The following is a 19,698-nucleotide window of genomic DNA, read 5'->3' on the forward strand; positions in this document are numbered from 1 at the left end:
GTGACATAAGTCTCATGAGTTTTGTTTTAAGTTTTTATGCTAATGATAAAATTATGTAACTTACATTTGACCGTGAAAAAATGAAATATTGTGATTATCATAATATTGTGATATTATTAGCATCTGATAGCTCTCTTTTGGCCACCAGTCTTAGCTGCCTTGTCTAGTGAACAAATGAAGAACAATTGGGTGCCCTTTGCCTTACTTCCTGTCATTTGCTGCTGGCCAGTTTACAGTTACAGCCAGATGTGGTAGATGATGTGTGTGTCTCTGTGTTTACATGGGAAAGGTGGGCAGGGCTGGGGAGGATGAACTTTCCACAGCACTTTTCTTACCTCAGTTTGTCTCTGTTCTTTGCACAAAGTGGAGACCGCTCCTTTGGTGCACGGATGGACTTTTGCAAAAGCACTGCTGTGACACCTCTTGTGTCTGAGCGTATACCTGCTGACGTGAAGCTTTGTTCTTTCTGTGCCCGTGTACAAGGTTCTCAGGGGCTTGAGAGACGGTACCACACAGGGAGCATAAATCCTATTGTCTGTCAACCTGCACATCCACCCCACAGCCAGGGAGAGGGCAAGCTCTGTGTTCTAAAAAAAAAAGCAACAATTCATTGTACAAATTCTCAGTCATTTGGCCTCAAATGGGTTCCAGGCTCAGAACTATATAGGCAGTTCATAATATTCAAGAAATATTCTCAGAATGAATTGAAAGTTAGCCAGTTTAACCTTTTCTGTGGATGCCTGCTCTCCCAATAGTCACAGAGTTGTAGTTTGGGCTGGATGTCCCCTGACAGGAAATAAAAGGAGAAACAGAAAAAGAAAGAACCAGGGATGGGAGAGAGTACCAATATTTCTTGTCTCTCATTCCCTGTATTCAAGAACTATCAATCCTGCTTATCTAAAAATCAGCAAATTATCCTAAATCTGGATTTCCCTCAAACACAATACTGTGGTTTAGAGTTCAACATTGTTTTTTCATTTCTTAAACAACAAGAAAACTTGTATCAAATTGACCACTATTCCAAATATAATATAGAATGTTAATCTTAAGGATCAAATGATATATATAAATTGGAAGAGAAAATAGAAAATCAATATCGAATTTGAGCATTTTAGTGTTATCTTCTGTCCCCATGAGAAGAGAAATAATTAATTGTATCATAAATAAATCATAAACTATTAAAGAATACAGAAGTATTATGGGCCTAAATTAATTTTTGTTTGTTTATTCTGCAAAGGTCATTTCTTAAAATATCCTCTTGCAGACATGCAAAGCCCTTTATTTTGCATAAGGTGGCTAGGACAAAGACTGGCTTTTAGAGGCAAATCAGCAAGTTTGCATGTGTGACATATCACATCTGTTCACTCACAAATATATCCCTTTCTTCTTGTCTTTCCAACTGGAAGCCCTCCTCAGTATTCAGAAATACCAGGGTTTATATACTGTGTGCATTTGTTCTGTTTACATATTCCTCCATTTTATAAAGAGAAATCCACCTTAATTGATCATTCTAAAGACCAAAAATAAATCCATGATGTAGCAGCAGTTTTTAATTAACAACAGTTTTTTAAATGTGTATGGAAAATCTTGATCAAAATACTCTAAAAGATGGAGACTTTCACATAGACATTTTTTAAAAGTGTTCTTATATCTTGCCAGAGATAGCAAAATAGAGGATAGTAAATACTAATTTATTACTATGAGCCATTGATAAGCATATTTTTTAAAAATATACTATATACAGTGTATTACCTTTATCATCAATCTGGATCAAGCAATAACTCGTGGCAGTGGTTATTTTCAATTTAAAAAGCTTTAGGCATCTGTATGGCCATCTTTTTCCTGTTTGTCCATGTTCATGATTATGTGACTATGGTAAATGCTATAAAAGATGGCAGATTTTTAAATGTTAATCAAGTAGTCTAACAAAATGTGTATTTAAAAAAAATGAGAGTCTTCTTAATCTGCATTGGACATCTCCTCTGATTCATTCATGATCCTATGTTCAGAAGTAGAGGTTTCTTTAAGCGATAAAGGTAGCGCCATCAGTACCACAGTATCAGATACCTGCTCTTTTTTTTTTCTGGCATAATCTTTCTATCGTCTAATTCATCTCATCCAATGTATTTCCTAGAACTGACTTTTGACACATCAGTATATCCATAATCCCTGAATGAATCACTGACAAAACTTTGGTCATTGTTTTAACACAGCCACGTTATTCCGGCAATTTTGTCATCCTAATTACTTAATACTGTCTGCATCTGTTACGTATTTTCCAAGACCTCTTGCAAATCTGGTATTAGCTGCATCACGTGACACATCAAATTAGTAACAGAGATAGAATATAGATTGAGTCAAATCATGGTCCTCGGCTGTAGCCCATGAACCACACTAAGAAAATGATTTTCCTAAAGTGATTTAGTAGCTGGCCCTTGCAGTGTCATCTATTGGAGGCAGTTTGGTATAACCTTGTCAGGAGACGAGATGATAAATCTGATGGTTTTTGAAGTTTCCCTCCTTGCTTTCCTTCCTCTATTTTTACTTCCTTCAGTAAATATTTATTAAGGTCTTTCTCTGTGCTAAGTGCTTGGGCAAGAGTTCAAGAATGAATCAGACATGGATGTTGCCCTGAAGAGGTTTATAATCTAGCTGGGAGATAAAGCAGGAATAAGGAGGATGCATGTGATGAGTGGCCTAAGAGTTGCCTAAAGAAACAGGATAATTCACAGGCAAGAGATTATTTCAGTTTGGGGAATTAAGGAAAACATTAATCTCTTGGAGAACCTGATAAAGGCAACAGACCTTTCTCCAGAAAAATATACCTCCCATTAGGCATATAATCTCAAAGAGTTCATGGAACCAGTGGAAGTGGTATTGGGGGCTTATGATGTGGCTAGACCCAAGGTTAAGAATCTCTTTCTTGGAGAATGTGTATTGGACTAGAGCCTTCAAATCAGGTAGGATTTAGATGGGAAAGGTATAGTGGAAGAACCCACGGATGGAGAAAGCATCCTGAGGTCACCTGGAGTGAGGACAAGGATCATCAGAAGCAGTCCCATTCTGATCTCAGATTCTGCTGTATTATCTAAGAGCCAGTTTTCTGTATAAATCATTCTGCTAACTTTAGGGACCTTTATGAACCATGGGCATGCTAAAAGTTTCTCATTTAGATAAAATCCCTTCTTTTCATCCATTATTGTTTTCCTCTATGGAGAAGGGTTTATTTTTTTCTATATGCTAGTCTTTCTATGGGGAAAGCAAACAAAAAAGAATGGCTCTGTATAATTAATTGGTTATTTTTCAAAATCATTCCTGCATACTTTTAAAATGGAGTTAACCTCCCAAGAAACTTTGCCACTTCATGTTATCACAATCATTCATTTGCAGGACTAAAAAGTATCGATCATAGCAAATTACTATTTAATCAGTCTAAATATCACTACTGGCTTATTGTTGAAGCTTATTATGCTGTCATTTGCCATTATTTGGGGTGTTTCAAAGCCTATATTTAAAATAAACAGACTGGTACAACAACTACTGAATGAACAATTCTCCTTTTGTAATATGTGAAATATTTGTGAGTTGGATAATAGCCAGCTCCTACAACTCCAGTGCCAATTGAGATAATACTTGAGTATTACATTTTACAAGTATTGAGATAATACTTGAGCATTACATATTTACAGGTAAATACTTGTAAATGTAATGCTCAATACTCGAGTATTACATTTACAGGTATTATTTGCTTGTAAATATGTAATGCTCAATACTTGAGTATTACCTATTGCAAGTTTTACTTGAGTATTACATTTTACAAGTATTGAGATAATACTCGAGTATTACATTTTGCAAGTATTGAGATAATACTTGTAAAATACTTGGGGAAAGTCTCAGATTCATAGTAAGCACTCTGTAAATTTCATCATCATCATCATTAATTAATATTTTTACTTGTACCTTGGATATTATCTCTGTCTTTTCATTACCTAATTCTTCAACTAAATGCTGCTCACATGCTACTCAGCAAAGATTTTACCTAGAGAGTCATCACTCCCTAAAAATTGGACTTGTATTAGAAATAGCAGCAAGGTGTGGTGGCAGGTGCCTTTAGTACCCACTACTCTCTACTTGAGAGGCTGAAGCAAGAGGATAGCTTGAGCCTAGGAGTTCAAGGCTGCAGTGTACTATGATTATACCTGTGAATAGCCACTGTGCTCTAGCCTGGGCAACAAAGTGAGGCCCCTGTCTCTAAAAGAAAACAGAAAGAAAGAAAAATAGATAGGGTCCACTATTCCAGAAAATTCAATCCAATTTCAGAAAGTTAAAATTTACTAAACAGATAATTTGGGAAGCAGTTATTCTCATAAAAAGTATTTTTTTTCCTAACATGAGGCAGCATTTGAATTACAGTTTCTTTCAATAAGTTCCCCTAAAACTGTAGTTTTCTAAGTGTGATTCTTGTACCAGCAGCATCAGCATCATCTGGCAATTGTTAGAAATACCAATGCTGGGCCCAAGCCCAGGCCTTCTGTATCTGAAACTCTGGAGTTGGAGCTGAGCTACAACCCCTCCAGGTGATCCTGATGCAGTGAAGTTTGAGAATTACCATTCTGCAATCATGCAAAAGAAAGAAAGAAAAGGCATTCAAATAGGAAAGGAAGAAGTCAAACTATCTCTCTTTCCTAACAATATGATTCTATGCCTAGAAAACCCTAAAGACTCTGCCAAAAGACTCCTGGAAATGACAAATGACTTCCATAAAGTTTCAGGATACAAAATCAATGTGCAGAAATCAGTAGCATTTCTTTATGCCAATAATGTTCAAAATCAAGCAAACTCAAGCAAAGTAAAGAATGCAATCCCATTTGTAATAGACACACACACACACACACACACACACACACACACACACACACAACCTAGGAATACATATAACCAAGGAAGATCTCTACAAGGAGAACTACAAAACACTGCTGAAAGAAATCATGGATGACATAAATAAATAAGAAAAACATTCCATATTCATGGAGTAGAAGACTTAATATTATTAAAATGGCCATACTGCCCAAAGCAATCTACAGATTCAACACTATTCCTTTCAAACTACAAACATCGTTTTTCATGGAATTAGAAAAAAGCTATTCTAAATTTCATATGGAACCCAAAAAAAGAATCCGAATAACCAAAGCAATTTTAGGGAAAAAGAACAAATCCAGAGATCACATTTCCTGATTTCAAACTGTATTATAAGGCTACAGTAACCAAAACAGTATAGCACTGGTACAAAAACAGACACATATACCAACTGAACAGAATAGAGAACTCAGAAATAAAGCTGCACACCAACAGCTGTCTGATCTTTGACGAAATCAGCAAAAATAAGCAATGGGGAAAAGACTTCCTACTCAATAAATGGTGCAGGAATAGCTGATTAGCTATGTTCAGAAAAATGAAACTGGACTCCTAATTTTCACCATATCCAAAAATCAACTCAACATGAATTAAAGATTTAAATGTTAGACCTCAAATTATAAGAGTCATAGAAGAAAACCTAGGAAACACCATGCCTTGGGAAAGAATTTATAACTAACTCCTTAAAAGCAATTGCAACAAAAACAAAAACTGACAAGTGAGACCTCATTAAACTGATGAGCTTTTGCACAGCAACAGAAACTATCAACAGAGTAAACACATAACATACAGAATGTGAGAAAATATTGGCATACTGTGTAACTGAGGTCTGATATCTAGAATCTATAAGGAACTTAACAATTCAATAAGCAAAAAACAACCTCATTAAAAAGTGAGCAAACTAATATACACTCTTGCCAACAGTGTAAAAGTGTTCTTATCTCTCCACAGCTCACCAGCACTTGCCGTTTCTTGACTTTTTTTAATAATTGCCATTCTGACTGGTAGGAGATGGTATCTCATTGTGGTTTTGATTTGCATTTCTCTAATGAACAGTGATGATAAGCTTTTTTTCATATGTTTGTTGGCCACATAAATGTCTTCTTTTGAGAAATGTGTTCATTATCCTTTGCTCACTTTTTGATGGGGTTGTTTTTTTTTCTTGTAAATTTGTTTAAGTTCTTTGTAGATTCTGGATATTAGAACTTTGTCAGATGGGTAGATTGCAGAAATGTTCTCCCATTCTGTGGGTTGCCTGTTCACTCTGATGCTAGTTTCTTTTGCTGTGCAGAAGCTCTTTAGTTTAATTAGATCCCATTTGTCAATTTTAGCTTTGGTTGCAATTGCTTTTGGTGCTTTTGTTATGAAGTGTTTGCCCATGCCTATGTCCTGAATGGTATTGCCTAGGTTTTCTTCTAGGGTTTTTATGGTTTTGAGTTTTACATTTATGTTTTTAATCCATTTTGAGTTCATCATTGTGGAAGACAATGTGGTGATTCCTCAAGGGTCTAGAACCAGAAATAATTTGACCCAGCAGTCCCATTACTGGGTATGTACCCAAAGGATTATAAATCATTCTACTATAAAGACAGGTGCACACCTATGTTTATTGCAGCACTGTTTACAACAGCAAAGACTTAGAACCAACCCAAATGCCCATCAATGATAGACTGGATAAAGAAAATGTGGCACATATACACCATGGAATACTATGCAGTCAGAAAAAAGGAATGAGATTGTGTTCTTTGCAGGGACATGGATGAAGCTGGAAGCCATCATTCTCAGCAAACTAACATAGAAACAGAAAACAAAACATCGTATGTTCTCACTCATAAGTGGGAAGTTAAAAAATGAGAATACATGGACACAGGAAGGCGAACAACACATACCAGGGCCTGTTGAGGGGTGGGGAGCAAGGGGATGGAGAGCATTAGGACAAATACCTAATGTATTCAGGGCTTAAAACCCTGAATGATGGGTTGATAGTTGCAGAAAACCACCATGGCACATGTATACCTATGTAACAAATCTGCATGTTCTGCACATGTATCCCAGAACTTAAAGTAAAATAAATTAATTAATTTAATTAATTTAATCAAATAAAAAAATAAAAAGTGAGCAAAAGACATAAAGACTTTTCTCAAAAGAAGACAGACAAGTGGCCCAGAAATATGTGAAAACATGCTCAACATTTCTAATCATCAGAGAAGGCAAATCAAAACCACAGTGAGATACTATCTCACACCAGTCAAATGACTGTTATTAAAAAGTCAAAAACTAACAAATTCTGGCAAGGTTGCAGAGAAAAGGGAACATTTATACACTGTTTGAGGGGATTTAAATTAGTTCAGCCTCTGTGGAAAGTGGTTTGGAGATTTCTCCAAGTACTTAAAACAGCGCTACCATTTGACCCAGCATCTCATTCTTGGGTGTATATCCAAAAGAAAACAAATCACTCTACCAGAAAGACACATATACTCACACGTTCATTGTAACACTGTTTACAATAACAAAGATATGGAATCAACCCAAATATTCATCAAGGATTGGATAAAGAACAAATGGTACATATACACCATGGAAAACTACACAGCCATAAAAAAGAACAAAATTTTGTCCTTTGCAGCAAGATGTATGTAGCTGGAGATCATTACTCTAAGCAAATTAACAGAGGAACAAGAATATCACGTATTCTCACTTGTAAGTGGGAGCTAAACATTGGGGTACTCATAGACATAAAGATGACAACAATAGACGCTAAAGACAGCTAGAGGTGGGAGGCAGGGGAGCAAGGATTGAAAAACTAACTGTTGGGTATTATGCTCATTACCTGGGTGACGACATCAGTTGTACCCACGCCTTAGCATCACACAATATACCCATATAACATACCCGCACATGTACACCCAGAGTCTAAACTATAAGTTAAAATTATTTTTTAAAGAAAGAGAATCACCACTTTAACACGTTTCAAATTAAAACCAAATAGTCACTGTTGATTGCATATTTAAAATGTTATTTAGCCATTTTCTTTACACTTAATATTCAAGAAATTAACCAGTTACATTAAAGCAAGCACATCTCATAGCAGTGGAAGTCATTTAATGACCAAAGTATCTATTCATAACACCATCCTCTAGTATCTTCACTGCTCTGCATTCCACAGCATGTTGACACTGCAGAGATGCAGTATGAGCTGTGGTATTTTACCTTACACCTGTCCCTTTATGTCGATTTTTAAAAAAACTTTCCTTCTATTTTTTCAGACTTCCTAGATTAGGAAAGAGGATAGGCTGGAGTAGGCAGAATTAACATTATCAATACTATTTCTAAGAATTTATCCTAAGGAAATAATTATGCATGTGTTCAAGTGTGCCGAGATTCACCTATAAGGACATTAATTGAGAGTGATTATCATAGCAAAAAATGGGAAACACCTAAATGTCCAGTAGTTGGGGAAAATGGTTGAGGAATTTATGGAACACACATAAAAAGAAAAATTGAGCAATCATTTTAAATGATATGGACATATTATTTATTAAGTAGAAAAAACTTACAAAGCAGTACTTTTCATATATAATAGATATATAATATTATAGATACAAACATCATGTGTGTTATCCAAAACATTGACAATGATTATTTTTGAAAGGTGAGATCACAGGTAATTTTAACTTTCTTCTTTTCCATTAGGCATATTTTCTAAGTTATCTACAATGATTATCTTAATTTGGGAAAAAACTTAGCAAAACACAAAACATCAGATAAATTCATCTTCACCTCTGTCATTGATAATGAAGCCAAAATGCCACCCCAGAACTATGTCAGAACATGACCTTCTCAGTGGATACACATACTAAAACATAAATTAACTTTCTTGGGTTCAAATTCTGTGCCAGCTCCTTTTGGAGTTTGGAGGAACTCACTCAACACTGCTCTCATTTCCAGTGAACTCAGTTTCTTCCCTACACTCCACTTGTCATTTTCCAGGAAGCTCCCCACTGAGACCAAGACATACAGGAGTTTCTGAACATGGACAGCACTGCTCATCTTAACACCACACATATTGTGCCGGCAGTATGGAGTCTGTATTGGTATCCTAAAATTGTGAACATGCTCTATAGGTGGCCTGGCTTTGTTTTCATTTTGTGTTGTGTCACCAAGCTCTGGAAAATAAGACAGGCAGGCAATTACTTTGCTAGTGGCCATTCAGAAACCTTGGATTCCTTGCACATCAGAAAGAAGGGAGGACTGACCCTAACTATCTCAGGCCACCACTCTTGGAAGGAAAGAAACAATGTGGAAATATTGAACCATGATGTTCACTTAATTCAAAAGTCAGCTTCCACTAGGAATCTGCTAGAAAAAAAATAGTGGACTTGAGCTGTTAAATGTTGTGTTTTGTTTAAGGGAATCCTTTCAGCCTGGCTGACAGCTCTGGCAGGGAGTTGTGATGTGGAGCTGCTGTTACACCTTTGCAGAGGCTCTGGAAGCAGCCGAGTCACCAGGTGTTAGGGGAGAATGCTGGGCGTCCTATGGATTTCTGGGATCCACTCCTCAGGGCACATCTTTCCATCTGCTTTCTGTGCACTGCGTCTGGACTACCCTTCTGCACAGTGACCTGGCCCAGCCTGCAGACTGACAAGGAGCGTTAAGGGACCACTTCGGCAGCTCATTTCCATTAAGAAAGCTTTCAGGTTTGTTTTTCATCTTGCTGGAGCAACAATTGAGAGCTCTTATGTAAATATCAATGAAGGCTTAATCAGAAGGCAAATTAAAGGCGCTTTCTTTTCCTAGCCATTTTCTGCATGATTTTAAGCTCAGTCTGGTGCAATTGGAAGGCAGGAGTTTCACCATCAGCTTACACAGAATGTTACAAACAACTCCCACTATTGTGAGATCAGAGTAGCAAGGTTCAGCTCCTGGGAAGCCTCTCAGAGATGGAGATTGGCAGGTAATAAGTGATTAGGAATGCCCCTGGACTCAACACCTGTAGGAGAGCATGGAGGAGCACAGAGAGCCGGACTAGGGAGGGGAAGAAGTTGAATTTGAACATCACTGCCACAGCCTCCAGCTGGTCCAGAGCTAGGGTGACACTTCACAGTTGTCGGCAGTTGGGGCAAGGGGCACTGGGCCTGTGCACCTCTACACTGACCACTCCTTGGGTACAGCTTATCCCATGATCTTGGACCAAATAGCTCTCTTTGGCCTCAGAGAGTCCCCAGAGAGGGTCTCAGCTGAGAACTGCTGGCTGCATGTACTTCCAGAGAATGAGGGCTTCTGTGCTGAGGTTGGGGTAGGAGAGAAGCTGGGCCATGCCTTAGTGTCTACTATGAAGAATAGCCACTCCCCCCAACACAAAAAAAATCTCACCGTAATAGTCAGTTAAAATGAAACCATGGAGGTAGCTTTGGGCTAAGAGATATGAAGTCATTGAATGCCACGTAAACGATGTGTGATTAGGGAGGAAGCACTGCACCAAAGGATATGTCATTCTTGGAGAGTTAATAATGCTTCCAAGCATCATTCTGTTAATTTCACTCTTAGTTGTATATGGCCTCTGATTCTATGCTTAAAAATTTAAACATAGTAGATGAAGTTCCCAGAACTAGACCCAAAGCTAATGTCTGCATTTGAGTTTTTACTGCACAGTTTCCAGAGGATAGTCATCCCACATATAAATCTCACAGCTCAAAATCTATTCTTGGATAATGTCAGTGACCATGGAAAACAGATCTGTGTTACTAGAGTTAATTGAGAGAGTTCAGGTCCCAATTATTTTAGCAGCCATTTTGTCAATGACATTTATTGAGCAAATAACCTTTTATATAAAGGTTATAGGGCACTATCAAAGTGGAATGGAATTAATGACTACTAACATTTGGCTCATTCTTCATTCTCTATAGAACATTTTAGCTAATTTTATCTCCTTTAATGAGTTGTGTTAGTGTCCCCATTTCATAGATTAGGAAAGTAGTGTTCAGAAGAGCGAGTAACTTGCCCCCAATCAACTATTAAGGGGTATTACTACCCTAAAGTTTTGCCGGGGGTCTTCCATCTGAAAGGAATTACTGAAATGACAAAACTATTACAGCTCTCTCTCAGAGACACAGTCAGAGAAAGCTGGTGTGTGTGTGTGTGTGTGTGTGTGTGTGTGTGTGTGTGTGTTGATAAAACCGCCATGTAATCCTAACAAGGGGCACAGATAAGAGGAGAAATGTGTCCCCAAAAGGACCTCAGCTTTCAGAGGAACCCTCCTACCTAGCACAAAAACTGTGGAGTAGGCTTCAAGATAAATCAGGAGTTGCTCTCTTGAATGATCATTCTCTTGAATGATCTCTTTAAAGATGAGGAATTTAGCAGTGACTCCAAATACACTCACCCTTCAGTATCCACAGGGCTTGATTCCAACTCTCCCTCCCCCTCCACAGGTAGCCGAAATCTGCAGATGCTCAAGTCCCTTATATGAAGTGGCATACTATTTGCATATAACCTATGCACACCCTCCTTATACATTAAATCATCTCTACATTTCTTATAATGCCTAATACAGTGTAAATGCTATGTAAACATTTGTCATACTATATTTTTAAATTTGAGTTTCTTATTGATGTATTGTTATTTTTTCTTGCGTTTTCTTGCTTTTTCCCCAAATATCTTTCATCTGTAGTTGGTTGAATCCTCAGATGCAGAACCCATGGGTGCAGAGGGCTGACTGTATGAAGTTGTGGGTAATAAAGCCTAGCAAGGGTGGTTTAAATCTTATTTAACTCAGAGGGACCCTCTCTTTCTGCATGAATGAGTCCCTTTGACATTTTTCTCACTTCCTCACTATGTTCTTCAGCTAGTCATTTTTGGGGATTAAAGCTTGAGCTATTTACCAGTAGAGTGATTTAGCTAAAGATTTGTTATCCCTGGAATCTTTTTCTTGAGATGGCGCCTCTCTGTAGCATACAGCCTTCCTAAAGTTGTCTAAGCCCACCTAGTTATCTTGTCCTGATTGTATATGTAGGAACCATCTCCCATTCATTAACTCCATCAAGGAATTCCCTCCCATACATGGTCCAATCCAGTTTATCTGATAGAATGTAAACACAGAGTAAAAGATGACATTAGAAGGCATTTAAGCTAGATTTCACTCATAGAGAGAAGGGAAGTAAAGATCAGCAACCTTGGAGACATTGTGCCTGGGCAGAAGTAGATCTCACTGGCAGGTCGTGCAAGTGTCTGTAAAGATGGAGGTGATGGAGTATTTTTCCAATCTGCTGTAAGCTTGGCTGTAGTGTAGTGGAAGGGTAGCTCAGGAGACAGGAGGAATCCACTCAAAGTTTGTTGGCTGGTGAAGGAAGGCAATCAAGCCAAGAAAACCACAGCATCTGGAGAACATGGGTGTCAGTGGATCTTAAGAGACACTAGAGTTGGTTTGTATGACATGTGGAGCATGAGAATGAAGTGATTGTTACCAGGTGTCTGATAGCAGATAATGGTGCCCCAGGCACCCTCAATGGGAGAACCAAGAGTGCAAACAAGAGGCTCAGTTTTTAAAGACCCGAGGTGCTAGGCAGGTCAGGTTCAGACTCATGGAGACAAGAAGAGGACCAGGTTCCCGATTGAGCTATTATATGGAGAGATGGTTAGAGGACTAGGGCAGAAGGCCCATTCCTAGAGCTGGGGCTCCCTGTTGGAAGGAGCCAACAGCAGACCTGGCTAGGGAAGGAAAGATGGCAGACAAAGAGACTCCAAGAGAAGGCCCCTCCAGGGCCAGGGCAAAACTGAAAGACTGTGAAGAAGCATGCATCTGGTCAGCACAGAGTGCAGGTATCTGTTGAAATGATCTAAAACCCTTCTGACGAAAGACTCTGATCCTTCTCTCCTCCTCTTACTAAACTCAGCTAAAGTCCTGAGTTTCCAAAATTAAAAATAATTGCTACAAATAATTATTGCACTGTTCTGATAGCTAAATTTTGATATTTTTTATGGATCTGTTGATGGAAGTGCATCATGGATTTTGGCTCAAAGTGTTGGTTTCAAACAACCAACTACAACTTTTTTAAAAAGTAAAAAATAAGTAATTGTGGTCCACAGTGACCCATATTAAATAAAATGCCTTTTCATTAAGGTGACTGTGACTTGTTCAGGCATCAGGATTGCTGTTTAATTTCCCCAGAAAGGTAAATTACCAGTTAGTGTCATGGTGCCAGATTTTGCCTCATACCTATGAGGCACGGGGATTTATAGCTTTTCACAAAACCTTTTCTGGAATCTTATTGTTTCCATCTATACATACTGCTGTGCTGAATACTCCATGAGTTAGGAAAATAAACATGACTGGTCTTTTCATTATCTCACATATAATAAAAAATATGCTGATAATTTTTGTGTAGTATAAGATCCCCTTTGAAGAAGAAGGATAAGCAAAGTTGCCACAAGTTTGTTTTTTTTATTATTCTACTTTAAGTTCTGGGGTACATGTGTATAATGTGCAGGTTTGTTACATAGGTATACACGTGCCATGGTGGTGGTTTGCTGCATCCATTGCCCCATCATCTATATAAGGTATTTCTCCTAAAGCTGTCCTTCCCCACTCCTTCCACCCCCTGCTATTGCTCCCCTAGCCTCCCACCCCTCAGGCCCCAATGTGTGATGTTCCGCTCCCTATGTCTGTGTTTTCTCATTGTTCAACACCCACTTATGAGTGAGAACATGCAGTGTTTGGTTTTCTGTTCTTGTGTCAGTTTGCTGAGAATGATGGTTTCCAGTTTCATCCATGTCTCTGCAAAGGACATGACGTCATCCATTTTTATGGCTGCATGGTATTCCATGGTGTATATGTGCCACATTTTCTTTATCTAGTCTATCATCGATGGGCATTTGGGTTGGTTCCAAGTCTTTGCTGTTGTGAACAGTGCCACAATAAACATACGTGTGCATGTGTCTTTGTAGCAGAATGATTTATAATCCTTTGGGTATATACCCAGTAATGGGATTGCTAGGTCAAATGGAATTTCTATTTCTAGATCATTGAGGAATCACCACACTGTCTTCCACAATGGTTGAATTAATTTACACTCCCACCAACAGTGTAAATGTTAGTTGCCACAAGTTTCTTAAAATAACAATTGGGCCTCATTGCTTTAAATCACATACTTCTCAAAAAATATTTCCAGAAATTAACCTGCTTTAACTGACCCACAACCCCAGTCTCTATTCATGAATCTGTTTATTGAGGGTAAGCACTGCTCATTGCCTGACTGGTTCTCTGCCGATTTGCCCTTCGTTTTGCTGTCTACATCCCGTGATCAGCTCTGGGACTTCTTTGTTAAATACCAACCTTGTACTCCATTCTGCACATTACCTTGTAAAAGCTGGTGTTTTCCAATTAGTACTTTATGGGATAAGTAGGAACCACAAGAGGTTATTTAATCTCAAACCTTGCCTTCATAGGGCAGAAGTAAACCATCCCAGAGAATAAGAACCTGAATTGCAAAGACATCCAGAGAAAGCAATTTCACAGCTTTCCTTACTAACCCATTTTCATGTTTTAAAGGATAATAACCTTCACAGACAGAAAGTGGTTCTGTTTAAAATCTTTAACTTAGGTTCCTCATGCTGCAATTTAAATTCTTCTTGGAGCCTAGGGAGGATGAAAAATAGTTGGTGGGTGCCTTTATGTTCCAAAGGAGCCTCCTAATTGTCCCTGCATTTCTCTTCTTCTCCTTTAGCGACCTGATCATTGATCTGCAAGCATAGCTTTTTGTTTGGTTGGGTTGCTTGGGTCTTTTCTTTACCCTCCATTTCCACAGAGCCCCACGTGAAACAAAAGGAGGCGTGGTGTGTCAGTGATATGAGCTAGACGGTATCAGAAGGTCTGACCCCACTCCCACAAACACATGCTTCAGGGGAACATTCATCTCTACACATGCGGAAGTCCTGTCAACGTTCAACACCCATAAAGAGGCTATCCAAAACTCAAGAACGAAAAGTGGCACACTGTCTAAATAAGAAAACAGAACATGAGTAAGGTTTGATGTTTTTTCCTGCTCACAGTGTTGTTGCTATTTTTCTCTCATTTTCCTAATCATCTAGATATGATTTGGGAAATACATTCTTTCGCTTTAAAGGAAATAATCAATTAAAGTCTCAGCCAGCAGAAAACAGACCACAGAACACATTCACATTAGGGTAATTTGAGAGCAGTGCAAATAAGGGACTCTTTACAAAGGTGAAGAGGGAGAGGGGAGCCCCAAGAGGTGCTGTTTAGTGGCTCTCTTCCTACCCCAAGACCTAAAGACTTGAGGAAACCAGAACTCAGCCACAGAAGGACTGTGTAGAGAGAGGCCCAGACAGGAGCTGAGATCTGGGGCCAGGGAGGCATCCAGACCAGTGTGATGCCATGGCCCACTGCAGCCAGTTCTCACCAGCACACCCAGTGGCTAATCCCAACACGATGCTGGAGTGCAAGAGAACCTGCTGCTCTGGTCCAATCCAGGCAGCCTTGCAAGGCCAGAGCGAGATATCAGGAGGTGTGGGAAGAAGACTTAAGGAGCAAATGAAGGATTTCCAGCACAGATGATAAGAAGAAATATGACTTCTTATGAGAAGTGGAATTTGTGTTATCTATTTGGCTTAGTTTCTTTTTTCTTTGGAAAGGACATTATTTCAACAGTGCAATTGCTGGATGAACAGCTAAGTACTCGTGGAGGTGAATCTGCAATTTTGTTCTGATTTGCTGAGATCATCTAAAATGACTTATCCTAGGACAATAAGGAATCAATAGATGAGTATGGACTGGAAGTTGCCATTGATTTCAGAGAATGCCGTCTTCTGGTGCATTATCTTGGCATTAATGCTTCTCTCATCAAGGGTTGAAACAAGCCTCAAGTCTCCCTGCAAGCTTTTCTGTACCAGTGTTAATTATTCAGACATTTTACCCTTTAACAGTGGAAAGAGTGATTACTTTTCAGTCTTTGATTTCAGTATCTCCATGAACCTGTCTGTCCTTCACTCCCCTCAGCCAGGAAGCAAATGCAGACTTGTTTTATATCAGAGTCACGTGGTTAAATATCTTTCCTGGTTCCTACCTCTGGAACACACAATAATGTCTTTTTGCCTCTGTTTTTTCTTAATAATGGGAGCAGTGTGTTTCCAGAGTCTGACACAGTTTAAAGAATGAGAATCTGGCATAAAGTTATTCTTATCTCTATCCTATTTTTATCTGCAGGCTTAGTGACATGAGAGATTTTAGAAATCAAACTCTCTCCCAGGATCGCCTTTCTACCTTGCAGACCTGAGTAGCCTAACATGTAACTTGGCTGTCTATCCTGCCAGATTGTTAAGGAACCACTAATGAAAAATGGCAGGCACCGAAAAAAGAGACACGTTGTTTGCCTTTTGATAATACTGCCCTAAGTACTGACAGTATTTACTTCCCTTTTGCATATTCTCATCAAGCAGTCAGCTGTTTGAGTTTAACCTCTCTGGTTAAATATATCTAGAAGGACCGAAATAAGAATTTTTTTTCTACAGAAACAAAAACAAAAGTAAAAGAAAAATCTCCCTAAGCTGTGTCTATCACTTTCACTGTGAAACAAACAAACAAAAAAATTAAATTTTCATTGGCATGTGGTAAGGACAAAAGAAGATTCTCAAAACAAAATTTCTAATTGTGTGAAATTTGGCTAACCTCTGTATTAGACCATTTTTGCATCACTATAAAGGAATATCTGAGACTGGGTAATTTATAAAGAAAAGAGGTTTAATTGGCTCACAGTCCTGCAGGCTGTACAGGAAGCATGGTGCCGGAGTCTGCTTGGCTTCTGGTGAGGCCTCAGGGAGTTTTTGCTCATGGCGGAAGGTGAAGCAGGAGCAGGCATATCACACAGAGAGAAAGGGAGTCAGAAAGAGAAGAGAGGTGCCACAAACTTTTAAATAACCAGATTACTCTTGAACTAACTGAGTGAGAATTCATTCGTGAGGGATCCATCCCCATGATCCAATCACCTCCCACCAAGTCCCACCTCCAACACTGGGGATTACATTTCAACATGAGATTTGAAGGGGACAAACATCCAAACCATATCACCTTCTTAAAGAACCAGATACTTGCAATCTCCCTGCTTTCTTGTCAAGCATGGCTCTGTTTCGTGATAATGGAGCTACTAAGTTACTAGGTACTCAAAATGGACAGATATTTCTTCCAAAGATGCCTCTTAGAGCTGAATGGTTGCACAGTCATGGGAAATGCCTGCCAAGATCCTAGATGAAGCTGTAAATGCCACCTCCTGCCTTTTTGGTAACCCATACCCCAGGTGTCCATGGCCTTCAGTCTTCACTTCCCTGTCCAGGGAGCCTACTGAAGCACCCCCAACATCCGGAAAAACACTGTTAACCTGCGTGCCTGTGCTCTCAGGACTATGTTAGCTGGCAGTTATTTTAGGGAAGTAAGGAATAAATTTTAATCCATCCACAAGTGAGTTATTTAAATTTTATAAAGGCTTCTCAGAGACCCTAACACAGAAGAACATTGGTGATTTAAGGGCAGTTATACCATCTAGGCCTCTTCAAATCACATACCAAAAGATGTGGCTAATACTTTGCAATTCTATTTCATTTCTCATGTATCATTTCTCTCAAATCATAATAATCCCCAAATAGGAAACTAATACTTGAAAATGATAAATGCTTCAACTAAAGACACTAATTAGAGCCAATAATGAACTGCTATGGGAATGTGGCTTTAGTTATGGTGCAGACTCTGCATGTATATGACTATAACTAAAGAAGAGTATGCGTGTGTGTGTGTGTGTGCGTGTGTGTGTGTGTGTGTTAAGCAAGAGAAAAAACTAGGGGAAAACTGGATGGGAAGAGCAAGCAGGCCCATGTACCTCAGTAATGGCAACAGTCAGCCTCACACTGAGCTGACTTACCAGTGATCTGGCCACAGTATCCCAGACCCAATAAGAAACTACATAGGACCCTTCAGTATGGTCAGAGACACTGTATTATGTTATGTTACCTCCTTGGTTAGATACAAAGAAAAAATTCTTAAGATGTTATTAAACATCCAAATATATTTCTGAAAATCTCTAGATATTTTAGAAAGAAATTTACATTTCATCTTAAAATTAAAGTACAGGTTTTTCTGAATGGGAAACAATGGATTAGAAGGCCTCTCAAGGCTATTTAAGCAGGTGTAGAAGTCAGAGTGCTATTTCTTCTTATTCATTCATCAATATTATGAACTTCCCGAATCAAGATAGGCTGTTATGCTAGTAACAAACAATACCAAAATCTCAGTGCTCTGCGATGGCAGTGATTTGTCTCTTGCTGGTGTCCATCAATGACGTTGAGCAGAGGGGCTCTTCTCAGCATCATTCTCACTGCAGGACCCTGACTGATGGAGCAGCCACTGTCTAGGAAGTTGCTATTCCCGTGGCAGGGGGAAAGAGAGCTGTATAGGGTCTTGGACTGACAATTGATTACTCTGGACCAGAAATGGTACCTTTCACTTCCACACAAACCTACTTGGCCAGAGCATCTGCACAACCCACCACAACCATGGGCAGGCCAGGAAGTGAACCTGCCATGTGCCCAGGTGGCAAATACTACCAAGAGCCAGAAGTATTTGTGAGCAGCACTGGTGACTCCCATGCTGCCTGCATGTGCCAGGCCTCCTACAAAGTCCAGGCTCACCATCTCTCCCGCTGTGGCCTGTGCATTCACACTGAAGAATCCATCCATAAACTGGGAACTTCAGTAACATTTAATATGGTCTGCAATAAAGGATACACAAGAGCATATAGGAGGGAAACCCTTGCTTATGACAGGAAGTCTTTTAGAGAACATAATATTATATTTATGATGTACCCTAGAGGATGAATAGGCACTAGCCAGGCAGAGACAAAGATGGTGCACAGGGTTCCTGACAGAGGGCACAGCATGTCCAGAGGCCAAACACTGGGCTCTTGAGGGAACCATTTAAAAAGTTACTTAACTTGGGCCGGGCGTGGGGCTCATGCCTGTAATCCCAGCACTTTGGGAGGCCAAGGTGGGTGGATCACGAGGTCAAGAGATCGAGACCATAGGCGTAGGCAAGGACTTTATGACCAAAACACCAAAAGCATTGGCAACAAAAGCCAAAATAGACAAATGGGACCTAATCAAACTCCACAGCTTTTGCACGGCAAAAGAAACAGTCAATAGAGTGAATCGGCAACCAACAGAATGGGAAAAAATTTTTGCAGCCTACCCGTCTGACAAAGGGCTGATATCCAGAATTTACAATGAACTAAAAAAGATTTACAAGAAAAAAACAAACAAGCCCATTCAAAAATGGGCGAAGGATATGAACAGATACTTTACAAAAGAAAACATACATGAGGCCAACAAACATATGAAAAAATGCTCATCATCACTGGTCATTAGAGAAATGCAAATCAAAACTACATTGAGATACCATCTCACGCCAGTTAGAATGGCGATCATTAAAAAATCTGGAGACAACAGATGCTGGAGAGGATGTGGAGAAATAGGAACACTTTTACACTGTTGGTGGGAGTGTAAATTAGTTCAACCACTGTGGAAAACAGTGTGGCGATTCCTCAAGGACCTAGAAATAGAAATTCCATTTGACCCAGCAATCCCATTACTGGGCATATATCCAAAGGATTATAAATCGTTCTACTATAAGGACACATGCACACGAATGTTCATTGCAGCACAGTTTACAATAGCAAAGACCTGGAACCAGCCCAAATGCCCATCGATGATAGACTGGACAGGAAA

At 39.2% G+C, this 19,698-nt stretch overlaps 1 protein-coding gene across 1 annotated transcript in view; it reads left to right on the top strand.

Moving 5' to 3' along the window:
- KCNB2 (potassium voltage-gated channel subfamily B member 2) overlaps positions 1–19,698 on the top strand; it is a 400,644-nt gene that overhangs the window by 154,021 nt on the left and 226,925 nt on the right. The gene's annotated exons all lie outside the window — the stretch shown is intronic.

The sequence above is a fragment of the Aotus nancymaae genome, unplaced genomic scaffold, assembly GCF_030222135.1.
Source record: "Aotus nancymaae isolate 86718 unplaced genomic scaffold, 86718_ANA_hifiasm-v0.15.2.pri h1tg000036l, whole genome shotgun sequence".
Lineage (NCBI taxonomy): Eukaryota > Metazoa > Chordata > Mammalia > Primates > Aotidae > Aotus > Aotus nancymaae.